This window comes from Podarcis raffonei, chromosome 3, assembly GCF_027172205.1.
Source record: "Podarcis raffonei isolate rPodRaf1 chromosome 3, rPodRaf1.pri, whole genome shotgun sequence".
NCBI lineage: Eukaryota > Metazoa > Chordata > Lepidosauria > Squamata > Lacertidae > Podarcis > Podarcis raffonei.
The window spans coordinates 10,839,251-10,855,211 of NC_070604.1; positions in this window are offsets into that span (position 1 = coordinate 10,839,251).

Sequence of the window (15,961 nt, forward strand, 5' to 3'; positions counted from 1 at the left end):
GGAAAGCTTGGTTTCCTTTAGTTCAGTTTCTTCTGCTGTTTGGGCTCTGAAGGACCCAAAAGAGATAATGGGGCACCAAGAGTTTACAGTGCACCTCACTGGCTTAGTAAATTTGATTTTAATGCAAACGTCCCTGGCAGTAAAGGGCCATATTCTGGTGCTAATTGAAGCCAATGGGAGTTAGGTGTTGACTTCAATGGGACCAGAATTCAGCCTGTGAGGTTGTCCTCCTTTGCAACTATCAAGTTTGCTCCTTAAGGTGTGCTATAAGGCATATTGTTGTAATGCTAAGTCTATTTCCTGAGGAGTCCGGTTAGCCACAGCTCTTGACTCTTCTGTAGAAATTAAATGTTCATCCAAACTTTTTGAGATTTGATACTTTTGTATATTTATGCATGAATCATGAATTCAGGCTTCCTTAAATTTTCATGGTACCTCACTTCACTTTTGCCATCAGAGCCCAGTCGACACTAGCATGTTTCTATCAGCGTAAATGTTTTGAAGATGGGTGGGGTGGAGATACGTTTAGGGAGCTGGGAACGGCAGACATGGCTTCTCCTCGGAGCTTTGCATTTTGCTAGAGCTGTGCGCTGAAGAGGCTGGCTGCATCGTTGGCTTGGTAAGTGTCAAAACAAAGCAAAACATATTTGCTAGCCATCAAGTGGGCCAGATGGAAAAGGAAGACAGCGTTTTTTAATATTTGTCTCGAAGAGGGCATTTCAGCAGGTGCCAATTGTCATGCAAGCTACACCTTCTGAAATTCCCTCTTCTGCACAACAATTAAAAATGGCCTCTTTGGGGCCACATCCATTTAAAGCACCATTGTACCTCTTTAACTTCTCCCAAAGAATCCTGGGTTTGTTATGGGTGCAGGCAAATGTCTCTTTGTGAGGGGTCCCCTAGCAACTCCAGGCACCCTTAAACAACAGTTTCTGTAGTTCTTTGGCAGAAGCAAAGTGCTTTACATGCATGCGGAGATGCGACGTTTGTATCTGACCACCCATGTCACCCTCGGTACTCAGAAGGCAAGCTAGGCCCTGCCATGCAATACAGTATATGAGAGTGTTTAATGGAACAGAAGAAGGGAGCAGGAGCACACAGTGTGTTTCACAGTCAACCATGGTTGACAGACTACAATATATATTTTGTGCACAAGGACGAACCTGCGTACACCCTCTCAAAGGGTCTGGTGAGTGCCTGGATGGGAGATGTATGGAGAATTTATATGTGCATCTTGAGTTACTCCATGGAAGAAAGGTGAAATAAAAGTGTAACCTATTCTTTGAAAGTAAAAAAGTTCAGCGCATCTGATTCCTAAACCTAATTTCTCAAACAGTGGTTTGGTGACTTGAGTAAGTCAGTGAATAAGTGTGCAAGCCAGAGCAAAAATCACTGCTGCTTTGCTCCTTCCCTGGTCCTGTTGCTACGGCACTACCTAGAGGTAAGCTATGGTTTAGCTTAGCATTTTGGGAAAACCTGAGCTTGTTATTTGTCTCTTCCAGAAAAACCATGAATGGTAAGCCAAGAAGAAAACCTTGGTTACAGTTTGTGGTTTTCTAGGAACGAGGCAAACCGTGAGCTCTGGTTTGTGCGTAACCCTAAGCCAAACCATGGCTTAGCTTCAGGGAGCACAGTAGCAAGGGGACTGAGGAAGGTGAGACGCAGTCGTGATTTTCACTCTGGATACCCACACACTTCCTTATTCACACTGAAGCCATAGTTTGGCTTAGCATTAAATCTGAACTGGACCCTCGTCTAGAAGACTCCGCTGAGGAGCAAACTATTGATGTCTGTTTGGTATTAGTCTGCTAATTTGCACAACTGAAAAGTATTTCACAAGTTAACAACAATTGTTCCAGAGACTTCAGAAAAGAGTTTGGGATTATTAATGCTTTTCATTGTCAAGTTACATCCGGGAAAGTGATGGCTTTGAAATGGAGTTAGACAAAGGCTAGCAGTGGCTACCATCTGCACCTCTTTTATGCAGAGCTCCCTCACCTATGTAGTTGTCACCTTTTGTTCTACTCCTGCTCCTTTTGCTTTTACCTGTATTATGAAATTCATTTCTTTGTGTCTGACGGGTAGGGGTGGGGCAGACATTTGATGCAGTTCACATGTCAAGGTAAATCGTCCCAGATCACGCTTTCCAAAACAATATGCAAACGGAAACACAGCTGTCCTTCGAAATTCGCAGCAGTGCAGTTCTCCAGCTAAGTAATGTGTAAAGGTAAAGGTAAAGGGACCCCTGACCATTAGGTCCAGTCGTGGATGACTCTGGGGTTGCGGCGCACATCTCGCTTTATTGGCCGAGGGAGCCAGTGTACAGTGTACAGGGACCGAGCAACGGGAGCTCATCCCATCGTGGGGATTCGAACCGCCGACCTTCTGATCAGCAAGCCCTAGGCTCTGTGGTTTAACCCACAGCGCCACCCACGTCCCCAAGTAATGTGTACAGCAGTGCATATACTGAGGTAACATGTGTGTAAATATGCACATATTTGCCAAAATAAAAAAATGCATTCAGGAAAATATAAATATGGGGGCGGGGAGCACGCTTTGCAAAAATGTGTGTTAGCACTAATATGCTGATGAATTTTCATAGATCCAAAGAATTGTAGGGCTAGAAGGGACCGGGAGCATCACCACGATTATTTCTTCGATAACAAAAACCCAAAACCAATGTGGGAATTTGGGGGACTGAGCTTAAGAATGGGAAAATGAGAAACTGAGTGAAACCCAAACTTACAGATGCAGCTACCCCAAGTTAATGGGCGTGAGCAGAGCCAGGCAGAAAGTGGCAACCCGGCTTGTCCATCCGCATGCTTCCTCCCTCACGCGAAGACGCCCTGCCGATGGCTCAGCTTCTTTCTAGCCCGGCTTTATGACTCTCAAAACTGCAGGGTGGGCAGGAATGTAACAGCTGAAGTTCTTCCCAGCATCAACGGTGACCGCGGTGAGGGGGAAACGGCAGCTGTTATGTTTCTGCCAGTCATGAAGACACGAGAGACTTGCCAAAACAAAAAAAGGCAAAACCCTAACCCTTGTTGAACTTGGTTGCTTTTTTGCATCGCCTGTTCTTTGTTCCTCTATATGTCTCCATTATCGCTTATTCCTATTTTAAGTCCTTGCATAGGAACCAACTCCTAGGGGCTGAGGTACCTTCTCCCCCCCCCAATAAAACATCTGAGGGGAGTCCCCAAAGGTGATGGTTTTGTAAACAAAAATTGCCCTTTTCCGTTATGGGGTATCCAAGAGCCCATATAGAGTCCTTACGTAGGTTCCTTATTGGTAGGAGAAAATAACAGAGGCCAACCAGAGAATATTGAGAAGCAAAGCAGCTAGTAAGCTTGATCTTTATTGATCTGTTGCAACAGGGTGCTCCCCCACACGCAGGAAAGGAGGAGGAACCCAGAACAACGGCGCACAAGGCCTTATAAAGACTTTTGAAATTCCCATCCTGTAGATCAAGACCACCCCAAGATACATCACACCTACATCACAGAAAAGGTGGTCTAAAACAGAAATTTGAATGTTGTTTTTCCAGTTTGCCAGGTTATCTGATTGCCTTTCCTGATAGTCTCTCACCCGTTAAAATGCTGATTACTCAATTCCTGAGACAATGGGAAGGCTCTCTGACTCCCCCCTCCCCCCTTGCAGGGAAAACAATTGGTCAGTTTGGGAATCAAAATGGTTTCAGGCCGGTCTTCCTGTGCTGATCTATGTACGTGCTTGGTTGGTACGCTTATGAACATTACCATATATCTAAGACCGTAGGGACGCGGGTGGCGTTGTGGGTTAAACCACAGAGCCTAGGACTTGCCGATCAGAAGTTCGGCGGTTTGAATCCCCGCGATGGGGTGAGCTCCCGTTACATGGTCCCAGCTCCTGCCAACCTAGCAGTTCGAAAGCACGTCAAAGTGCAAGTAGATAAATAGGAACCGCTCCGGCGGGAAGGTAAACAGCGTTTCTGTGTGCTGCTCTGGTTTGCCAGAAGCGGCTTCATCATGCTGGCCACATGACCCAGAAGCTGTACGCCGGCTCCCTCGGCCAGTATAGCGAGATGAGCACCGCAACCCCAGAGTCATCCACGACTGGACCTAATAGTCAGGGGTCCCTTTACCTTTACTTTAAGATCTCAAAATTCCTATCACAATGGGCATTGCCATTCAAATGATGTGTAATGTGATTGATTATGCAAAGCGGGGCTTACCAGGGGGGACCCCATATTTTATTCAAGTTGGCACCCCTGGGTCCCTATTTCGCCTCCTATTTCCTACTCAGTCCTGTTTACTCCTTCAGCATCTCTGGCCTCCAGTATAGGAAAGGATAACCTGTGGCCCAGCCCTCCATATATTGTTGGACTACAACTCCCATCCTTCCTTTCCCTTGGCCATATTGACTGAGGTGGATGGGAGTTGAGAGTCCATCTGCTTCTGGTGTCATGGCAAGGAAAATGCTGCCAGTTGGGTGGTTTCCCAAATGCAACGGCGGGGAAAGCTGCGCCTGACAGAACTTCCCCTTCTATAAACTATTTTGCTTTTTTCCACAACACCCCTGTGAGGCGGGCTGTTATGTCTCACACCATTATAGATGTTGTGGGGAGACTGAGGCCGGGTGAGAGAGCTCCCTTTGGCCCCATATTTACCGTATTGGCCCGAATATAAGCAGCACCCGAATATAAGCCTCCCCCTTGAAATTCAAGGCGGAAAAAGAAAAAAAGACAATACCCAAATATAAGCCGCTCCTTTAAAATTCCACAGACACTCACACACGTTCTGTTTTACTGTATGTCTGTTTCAGCAGCGATATCGTAAAAGCCAATTTTTGTAAGGTCAAGAATTTAAGCTGCACTTTAACTTTTCGTAGTCAGAATTTGGGGGGGGGGAGGCTTATATTCTGGCCAATACAGTATTTAAGACATTTTAACACCACCCTTCAGTTTTAACAAAAGTCCTAGGGTGCTTTGCTCAGTTATAAAAGCAATATCAAGGTGTTTGGGTGTGGGGGATGTGCTTAAATATATAAAATGCAGCAGAACAGAAAAATCTGATCAGTGGTTTGGAAAACAAATCAGCAAAACCATCATAACTGATGAGAATTAAAGCCAGTTTAAGATGGCATGCTGGGGGAATTCGACCCAAAATTCAAATTCAGTTCAAAAATCCAGTGCACGTCTTACTTGGAATAGAAGGGCTGGGAAGGGAGCAGTGTGTTTTTGTGTGTAAGTAAGTAATCCTAGTTGGACTTAATGAACAAGCATGCCTTACAAATTGGATGGGGTGTGTTAAGTCTATATTTCTTTACTGGCTTCTCTAGAGCATGGACTGGGTTCCCACTGCTGCACAGCCTGCATGGGCAGTTTTCTCTGAGGAGGTTTATTCAGGGAGTAAGACTTCTTAGGTACATCCATGACCATTTAAAATACATGAATCCAGGTCATACTATTGCCAGGTGAAGCCTAATTCTCTGAGCAGACTGGCCAATGTTCAGTTTGGGGGCTTTACTTCCAGGTAAATGCAGGAACGGTAGAGGAAATTCAGCTCTGCAGCGAGGGAAAGCCTTCATTACAAAGCAAATCCTATGAATGGCTGCTCAGAAAAGCACACTTATTTTAATGGGACCTACTCTCAGGTAAGGGACGTGGGTGGCGCTGTAGGTTAAACCACAGAGCCTAGGACTTGCCAATCAGAAGGTCGGCGGTTCGAATCCCCGCGACGGAGTGAGCTCCCGTTGATCAGTCCCTGCTCCTGCCAACCTAGCAGTTCGAAAGCACGTCAAAGTGCAAGAAGATAAATAGATACCGCTCCAGCAGGAAGGTAAACGGCGTTTCCGTGCGCTGCTCTGGTTTGCCAGAAGCAGCTTAGTCATGCTGGCCACATGACCCGGAAGCTGTATGCCGGCTCCCTCGGCCAATAAAGCGAGATGAGCGCCGCAACCCCAGAGTTGGTCACGACTGGACCTAATGGTCAGGGGTCCCTTTACCTTTTTACTCTCAGGTAACTATGCACAGGACGGCATCTTTAATAGTTCAGTGTGGATTTGGAAGTGTAGATATTTAGTTGGTTTTTTAAAAAGAATTGTAAAATGGAAAGACTTTGCAAACTAAAAGAGTGGGGGTGGAACATTTTGTTTCGGAACTATGGGTAATGTTGCTTCAGTGTGTGAGAAGCTATGGAGTTTCTTCAAACTTCATCGTCCATCAAAGGGGCAAAAAGAACAGCTACCACCCATATTATGTTCTGAGAATGGTGAAACCTATAAATCCTGTTGATTTTGATTTCAGGCAAGTTGACATTAGGAGTCACAGAGAGGTGAATTAGAGCTGCAGAGAAGGTGAATTAAAGCGAGCGGAGTAAAAAGAGGAGACAGAAAGGCAATACCAGCAGGTATAAAGGAAGCAGAAGGTGAGAAGAAGAAAGGATAGAAATGTTTGAGAAGGTAAAGAGAATGTGGAAGAAGACATGAAGAAAGGGGCAATAGGGTGGTGATAGAAAGGAGAGCAAAAGAAAGTGAGATGAGAGCAAGTACTGTAACAACGGAAAAAGGACTGATAATTTTGCAACGAAGCAAAGAGAAGGCAGGAGGCCAGAAATCAAAGAGAGGATGCAATTATTAAACACGTTCAAAAGTCTGACCAACAAAATAAATGAAATATGAGTTCACTTGTACTGGGGGAAAAATAGCACACTAATATTTTAGTGTGTGACAGGTGGTGAGGTGCTAGCACTATTATGCAGAAATTAAAATGGGTCCCAAATTAATGAGTCAAGGTCAAAGGTGGGTTTTTTTTTAATCCTCTTTCCTTAGCCCCTCCCCCTCCATTCTTTCTCTTCCCCAGCGGTCATCTCGAAATTCATCAGCACTAGATTAACACCAGAGGTGGCATTAGAAACTGAATGTCACTTAATAACAATTACTTGTCCTTAATAACAAGTAAAAATTAGATAATAATTAAAAACAGCCCTCTGAGATGTAAGAGTGCAACTACTGCATATATCAGGCTTGCTAGGCCTTGCGGACTAAGCGAATGGAAATATTAAGTGTTTTTGCAACCCCAAAAGGAGCCAGAGAAGGGAGGGAAACCCCAAACCCCCCAAAATGAGCAGGCTTGATCTTAAGCAAAGCTAGATGGCTTGGAGCCAAAGTAGGTACCATTCGCACCATTAGCAACTGGTGTGAATGGCTCTTCAACAGGAAATAGTAGGTGTCAGAGAAGGACCCACCCCATGGGAAGGAGGCAGCCTTAACCCTTTGTCCCCTATTATAGTCCTGATGGATTTGCTTATTGGCACTGGAATAAAAGCTCTCATGTACCCTAATGGATGGTCTGTTTCTCATGCAACTCAAGTAGTGAGGGTGGCTCAGTGGTGCCACTGGGAGCTATCTTCTGTATCTCGCTGCCCATACACAATCTGCTTGTGGCTGTTGATTCAGGATTCATGGATACTAAACCTGCATGGGGAATGGGCAGCAAGCTCCCTGTTAAATTGTGGGTGAACATATCAGACGACACAGCGATTCTTCAAACAGCTCTTGTTTATTCACAGGCTAGAACAGAACTGAACTGAAGGGTTCAGCCAGCCTGCTTATATAGAGCTCCGCTACAATGCAACTGTAACCATTTTCTATAACTACCCAATCACTGAACATCACTTTCAAACCCTTATTTGCATATGTGGACCTGAGTGAAAACTATCTACAGTATCCCCCTGCTGGCCCAGGGTGAGAACTTCAGTACATAACACTCCCCTCTCCTGCCCCTCTGCCAGAGGCGAACTTTGATAGTATGGCACCCAGAGCACATGCAACATTTGGTGCACCCCCCAAATATTTATTATTTTCACAATAATTCCCTTTGGTACAGTTGCTTTTCATGGATATTCTCGGTAGGTACCATATAAATATAGGTATTATTATTATTATTCACCCCCTTGGCTCATCACCTGTGCAGGGGAATCGCTCGCACCCCCCAAAATCTGGTGCTGTCCCAGCCATCTACACAAATTCCTTGGAAAGTCTGTAAAGGACCCCAAGTGCATACAACTTTATGCATGGAATGCTCAGTGCACAACACGACGAGGAAACTTGCCTTCATGTATTGACAGTTGTGTGTGCAAAACCCCTTTGTTTGTATGCTTGCATGAAGCAGGGAGCAACCTTCCGCAGAGAGTAGGTCAGAGATGTATCTATGGATACTGGAAGGACTGAGAGGGGCTAATGTTATTCTCCAAGAGGCTGGGGGAAACCTGCCAAGGCCTGCATATCAGTTGGCAGAAGAGCAAGCCAGGCTAGGTTTTGTTTCCTTGTTTTTCTTTTTCCAGACCAGCTGGCAGCCCCGAGGTAGGAGGCACAGTCCGTTCAACTCGCTTTAGAACAAGCAGAAGAATCTCTGGGAACTTCGTGTTCTGCGTAGTTATGCACACCCCTTTAAGTTCCAGCATGGAACCTGTTAAGTCAATGGAGCTCTGGAGGCATTCACAAAGTCCTTTGCATTGTGCTGTCAGCATGCACCCGAAAGCAGCATGAGGGTGTGTGGCGGCAGCGGTGGTGGTGGCTTCACACTGCAGGCTGTGTGTTGGATGGTTGCTTAATGATGATAAATACTTGCAACCTGCTCTTCAGTCCCCAGGAATTCCAGAGCAGCTTATGGTTAGGTAAAGGTAAAGGGACCTCTGACCATTAGGTCCAGTTGTGGCCAACTCTGGGGTTGCGGCGCTCATCTCGCTTTACTGGCTGAGGGAGCCGGCGTACAGCTTCCGGGTCATGTGGCCAGCATGACGAAGTCGCTTCTGGCGAACCAGAGCAGCTCACGGAAACGCTGTTTACCTTCCTGCTGGAGCGGTACCTATTTATCTACTTGCACTGGTGTGCTTTCAAACTGCTAGGTTGGCAGGAGCAGGGACTGAGCAACGGGAGCTCACCCCGCCGCGGGGATTCGAACCGCCGACCTTCTGATTGGCAAGTCCTAGGCTCTGTGGTTTAACCCACAGCGCCACCCGCGTCCCTATAGCTTATGGTTATTAGAAAACAAAACTGCAGCGGAGGGTATAGGGAGATGCAAAAAAGGACAGTGCCTTTAATAATGGTCACGGGGAGGGAATTTCGGTGGGTTCGGCTTGCAAGCCAAGCCTGCTGAAATTACCTCTTTTAAACAACGGCAGCCCAGTTGTGTTTTGCATCTGGTCCCCCTCTTCCAAGGGCAGAATGTATAGGCTAAAACTCCAGCATCAAAAATGTAACATGACAGTCTGGATAAATATAAAGGTATTCACTTGACCACAAAAGGACATCATAATAGGGTAGTCTCCTGGGGGGGTGTATTCCACAATTTGGGTGTCACGGCAAAGGTTTCCCCTGATCACCGCAAAAGCTTAATAAATGTATTCCTTTAAGTGGAAGGATTGCAGGACATGTTTTGCTTTTAAACAAGTTGCTGGGTGGATTTTCTTCCTGCGGTAGGGAAAAACTTGCAGTTTAAGGAAAGGGTGGGGTTTTTTTTAAGAGGGGGGTTACTGTGCAAGGGGTGGGATGCAACAGCATACCCTCCAAATGTCCCGATTTTCCACAGACATTCCTGGAATTACGAAAGCCGTCTCAACTTCTGATCTGATCCGGGAATGTCCCGATTTTCTCTGCCAGTGCTGCTGCTGCTGCCAATTTCCAAGAGCAGGAGGAGTTGGCGCTTATCCCAAACAGTGTTGGCAAGGGTGCATCCCGTTGCCTCTCCATGGCCGCTTGTGATGGCCTGGGAATCGGATTCAGAGGCTGAACCTGAGGAGTCCCAGCCTGCACAGGAGTCCCTGCCTCCAGGAGCAGCTGAGCCGGGGCTGGGGCTTGAGCCTGAAGGGTCCTCACCTGTGCTGGATCCTCAGGAGCAGACATCAGCTGCGTCTGCTCTGGCTCCGGAGGTGATCAAGGACCCATTGCCTGCAGGTGCTCCTCTCCCAGCCCTGTCAGGGGAAGGTGAGGTTGCCTCTGGGTCCAGTAACCCTCCAGCCTCTCCTGAGCTGCAGAGGCTCAGGGCAGAGAGGCGGAGGGAACTAAGTTCCTGCAGGAGGATTGCTCGCCTCCAGGCCAGGAGAGGCGAGTCACCTGTGGACCGGGGCCGCCCTATGCCTCGGAGCAGATAAAAGCCAGCCAGCCCCAGTCCCAGACTGCGTCAGCAACATTGTGGGTAGCCTGTTCCTGCCTGCACCCTGTTCTGCTCTTCTGCCAGAGTTCCTGACCACACCCGACTCCTTGCCTTGGACCCTGCTTAAGCCTTGACGGACAGCCTCCACACCACACCCTTGACCTTGGACTGACTCGGACCACGCCGCACAGTAACCCGCACACCGCTGCTCTCAGCCTCCTCCCTACGGCAGTGTGTAGTGGCTGCTGGCGAGTGGGCAAGGAGGAGGACGGTTGCCTGACCCCATGTGATGCACCAGCTCTGAGGGGCAAGCTGAGGGCAGGGCCCCCCTGGGTGGGAAGAAAGGGGGAGCAGAGCAGAGCACAAGGTTGGTTTTTTAAAAAAGAACTTTGTGCATCTGCACCTAATCTTGCCCCTTTCTAAATTTTATTTACTGGAGGGTTGAGGAGGGTCCGTTGGTGGGGAGGGAGAAATGTCCCTATTTTCATCCGATGAATGTCGAGGCTGTGCAACAGCAGACTCTCTCATGCAGATAAATTACCTATAGCAAGAATGAGGCATAAAAAGGTAAAGGTACCCCTGACCATTAGTCGGGGGGAGCCGGCGTACAGCTTCCGGGTCATGTGGCCAGCATGACTAAGCTGCTTCTGGCGAACCAGAGCAGTGCACAGAAACGCCGTTTACCTTCCCACCGGAGCGGTACCTATTTATCTACTTGCACTTTGACATGCTTTCGAACTGCTAGGTTGGCAGGAGCAGGGACCGAGCAACAGGAGCTCACCCCATCGCGGGGATTCGAACCGCCAACCTTCTGATCGGCAAGTCCTAGACTCTGTGGTTTAACCCACAGCGCCACCCGCGTCCCTAGACTGAGGTATATTAATAATCAATTAATTGTTATCCTGTTCTTCTGCTAAAAGTAAGCAGAGCAGTATAAGGCATGATCATAAAACTAGGTAGAATAACCAGTAAAAATGCCGATAACAATCCTTTATCCAAGATAGCTGGATGAATTTTTCTCAATTCTTTCATGGAGTGAGACAGTAATAGAAAATATATTAAGTTAGGCAGAGGGAGCCCATAAATTGGGAGTGGCAGGCGTCACGAGAGCAATTCCAGGGATAATCCGACAAATAGGCCTGGCTGCTGTTATGGTCCAAGAAAAGAGAGCAGTGCAACACATTTTCCAGGTCCCAACAGCTAACTGCACTGTCTCTCTTGCTGTGTCCTGGAAGTTGAGCTTTGCCAAGATGCTAATATATGTGGATTGCTATTGAGTATAAGAGGGGGTGAGGAAACCTAGCCTTGATTTTCTAGTTTAACCTTTCTATAATAATTCTTACATACCCGCTAATATTTCTCCAATAAACATAGCAACGTCCTATTCCATCATTCATCATCATTTTACTATATATACCCTCGCTAGGTTGCCCCAGTCACTCTGGGCTGATTCCAACATATATAAAAACTATTTAAAAGAAACATTTAAAAACTTCCCTATACAGGGCTGTCTTCAGATGGCTTGAGGATCAGGTAACTCCATACACCACCAATATTTCTCCGATGAAAATAGGGACATCCTAAGGCAAAGCAGGACATTCTGGGATTGAATCAGAAACCAAGACAGCTTCTGTAAATCCAGGACTGTCCCTGGAAAATAGGGACACTTGGAGGGTCTGTTATTAGCTGTGTATCCTCAGTACAGTTGAGATATGTTTTGAATGTAATTCTTACTTTACTATAGGCTTCCTTAAGCCCCCAACCACTAGTTTAGCTAAACACTGAATGGAACATGCTAAGTTTCTCAAATGTTACAGACTGCATCTCTTTCTTTTCAATGCCTTTTAGCATCACTGTTTACATTTGTTCTGTATCGCTCTCTGTGTGTACACAAATACATATGCATGTATAATTCTGCCAACTAAGAACATACTTCATGCATCTGATGGACTCTAGTCCACAAAAGCTAATACATTGCTGTAAGAAATCTATCAAGCTGCAGTCCTAACCCTACTTACCTGTGAGTAAGCCCCACTTAATTCAATGGGACTTACTTTTCTAAGTAGATAGGGTTAGGGTTGTGCCGTTCGTCTTTCATGGGCTGCAAGAGTCTTATTTGTACTTTATCAAGTGTTAATTGAACCTATTTATTCATATTTTGTTTGCAGTGCAGAAACCATTTTTTAAAAAATTGTTACAGATATTTTTGGTAGGTTTTGAATGGGGTCATGTACTTTGGGGAAGTGGAGCTGGGATACTGACTGTGAAGAACAGGAAAGTGAATAAAGCATATAATTTTGTAGTACTGTATTTAAATGATAGGCCCTCATAGCTTTTTCAGATAGCATCTAATGGAATTCGTTCTTCCTCTTAAGTGTGTTACTGCATGGTTGAACAGTAGCAGGTTGTTTTACAATGCTGGGATATAATTAACAAGCTCAGTGTTTGTTCAGATGATTGCCATATCTGTGATATGCAAAAAATATATATTGTAGTGACATGCAATGTTTATAAGATTTCTTATGTTTCTACATCTTTTCTTCGTCCTTGATGAAGGTCACAAGACCCAAAGTAAAGCAGGTATTTTATATAAAAACAGAAAAGTCTATTTTTAAGCTTGAATGGAGACTGTAGTCTGACAATAAAGACTTTATATTGTTTTAGGCTACCAACTCAGCTGTTTTCTATGGACAAAACAAATCATGCTTGGAGCCTATGTGAACTTAGAGTTGTGCCAAGCATTCACCACTTTCAATTATTAGGTCAAAATAAATAATTGTAGTTTTCCGTCTATAAGACCGCCATGTATAAGACGCCTCCTATTTTTGGGGAGAAAATGGGGGGGAGATGGCCAAGAGTTGTTGAATGTTGAGCTTTTTATTGGAGTGGATTGCTCACAATTTTTGAGCTTTTTTGGGTGGGTGGGGATTGTCAAAAATCGCTCACCTGCAGCCGTCAATCGACCGCGCTATGCCACAGAGCCAGCCTATCGCAAACAGCCCTTCACACAGCCACCAATCACCTGCCCCATTGCTGCTGAAAATCTTGCGGCTGCAACCAGTCACCCAACTCCCTTCTGCACTACCCATGTATAAGACGAGGGCAAATTTTAAAGCTAATTTTTAAAGAAAAAACCCTAGTCTTATACGTGGAAAAGTACGGTATTTTCTACCCAAATACACTACCAGTACAATCCTATACATGTCTACTCAGAAGTCTAATGGAGTTCAATTGAACTTTCTCCCAAGTAAGTAAATATATAGGCGTTGTAGCCACAGTAACCTGAAAGACAAAAATGGGGGTTTGAGAAGGGTCAGTTGCAGGGGAGTGAGAAATGTCCCTATTTTCACCTGAGGATATTGGAGGGTGTGCTATCAATTAATGTGACCTAGTTGCTCTTTCACAGATATGAACGAGGAAAAGGAAAGCAGCGTGTAGAACCCAGGCCTTGTTTGTTGGTTATTCACGGTGGAGCTGAGAGGAGGGCCTCTTTAAGACCTAACCACCAATAAACCTAAAAATGAGAGTAGCAGCAAACTTTGCGCTTGTGCCAGAATTAACAAAACTGCACATATCTGGCACAAGGGTGGTGCTTGCTGGTGGGTTGGGTTTACAACCTGCATTCCTATGCTGATGTCCATCCTAAGCTCTGATGCTCCTGGCCTTGATAGATCAGATTCATGGAATAAGCAGCGGGAGGGAGGATCAAGCCACCCATTTACTATAAATACGTCTTTCAGTTCTGTGCTCTGGATTTTGCACAACTAAAAGCAGCCTCGCACCACACCCTGCCCAAAATGCAGTGAAATCAAGCAGGGCAGAGGAGAGGTTTAAACTTTTTGCGCCAGGCTGGTCTTCAGCTGAAAATCATGCTACCCAGTTATTTGCGCCAAAAGATGCTAATACAGTGGTACCTCGGGTTAAGTACTTAATTCGTTCCGGAGGTCCGTACTTAACCTGAAACTGTTCTTAACCTGAAGCATCACTTTAGCTAATGGGGCCTCCTGCTGCTGCTGCACCGCCGGAGCACCATTTCTGTTCTCATCCTGAAGCAAAGTTCTTAACTTGAAGCACTATTTCTGGGTTAGCAGATTCTGTAACCTGAAGCGTATTGTAACCTGAAACGTATGTAACCCGAGGTACCACTGTAACAGCAAACTGTATGTGTGTGTGTGTAGCCAGGATTTTTGCTGGGGGGCGTGCAGACATTTTTTGGGGGGCAGAATCTCAGTTATCTATGCATTTTATTGATTTTTATTTATTGGGGCTGCCCCCCGGCTACGCCCATGTGTGTGTGTTAATTTTCAGCAGGGAAAGTTGTGTGTTTGGATTAGGACCGCTCTGACGGATTTGGAAAAAGGGGTTTTAAAATGCATTTAAAGTAACATGTAGTTTGAGTATCTGGCTCATACACACCCTCTACAGTCCTGAGTCCCCTTACTGCATGTGAAACATAATATTTGTACTACTAAACTTGGCTGTGCATTTATTTACTCTCTCTCTCACTCTCTCTCCTGTCATGCATGATTCATTCCCAGACTGAAATGAAGAAGGAAGATAGATCTCAGGGTGTGGGAGAGGCTGGGTATAAATAAATTCAATTAGCCTTGTTCAAATGTTATGTAGGGTTAAGGCATATGAGTAAGGGAACTTTGGAGCTGAAGGTTCACTGTAGCTGCTATTGTGTTGGCTGCCGTCCCTCTGGAAAGAAGTACTGTATTTTTCGCTCTATAAGATGCACCAGACCACAAGACGCACCTAGTTTTTGGAGGAGGAAAACAAGAAAAAAAATATTCTGAATCGAGAAGCCAGAACAGCAAGAGGGATCACTGTGCAGTGAAAGCAGCAATCCCTCTTGCTGGTCTGGCTCCTGGGATAGCTGTGCAGCCTGCATTCGCTCCATAAGACGCACACACATTTCCCCTTACTTTTTAGGAGGGAAAAAGTGAGTCTTATAGAGCAAAAAATACGGTATTCAATGAGCTTTCAGTCCGGCAAATTTGTTGGAATAAATGCAAGTTTATTTAAATACTTAAAGAATTAACTCATGAGAAGGGAACCAGATTGAAGTTTTTCAGAAGTGATATTTAAAACTATGTTATCATCCAGCCTTGTAAATGAACCCACAAAAACTACTACCCTGGGAGCAGGGGAGTGGTTGGCAGAGGAGGGATAGAGAATTCTGTCCCTCCTGCAGTAAACCACTGCATTTCTGTAGCAGACACAAAGGAAGAATCGAGCTCTGCTGCACCTTCACCAGTATAGGTAAAGGGACCCCTGACCATTAGGTCCAATCGCAGACGACTCTGAGGTTGCGGCGCTCATCTTGCTTTACTGACCGAGGGAGCCGGCGTTTGTCCGCAGACAGCTTCCGGGTCATGTGGCCAGCATGACTAAGCCGCTTCTGGTGAACCAGAGTAGCGCACGGAAACGACGTTTACCTTCCCACTAGAGCAGTACCTATTTATCTACTTGCACTTTGACGTGCTTCCAAACTGCTAGGTTGGCAGGAGCAGGGACCGAGCAATGGGAGCTCACCCTGTCGCGGGGATTCGAACCACTGACCCACAGCGCCACCCGCATCCCTACCTTCACCAGTAGTGTTGGACAAACCTGCCAAAACGTAAGTTCAGTTTTCTACACCAGTTGGCAATTTATTTATTTTGTTAAAGGCCAGTGGTAGTTGTGACTTGTTGTGAGAAACATGCTTCCCTCTGCCATAGTTTGTCACTCCTACATATTGTACTGGCTGTTGGCTTTGCTTACCCAGTCCCTGGGGTGTGTTGGTACACAAGCACATTCTCTATACCACAGGTTGTCCGAGTTTGA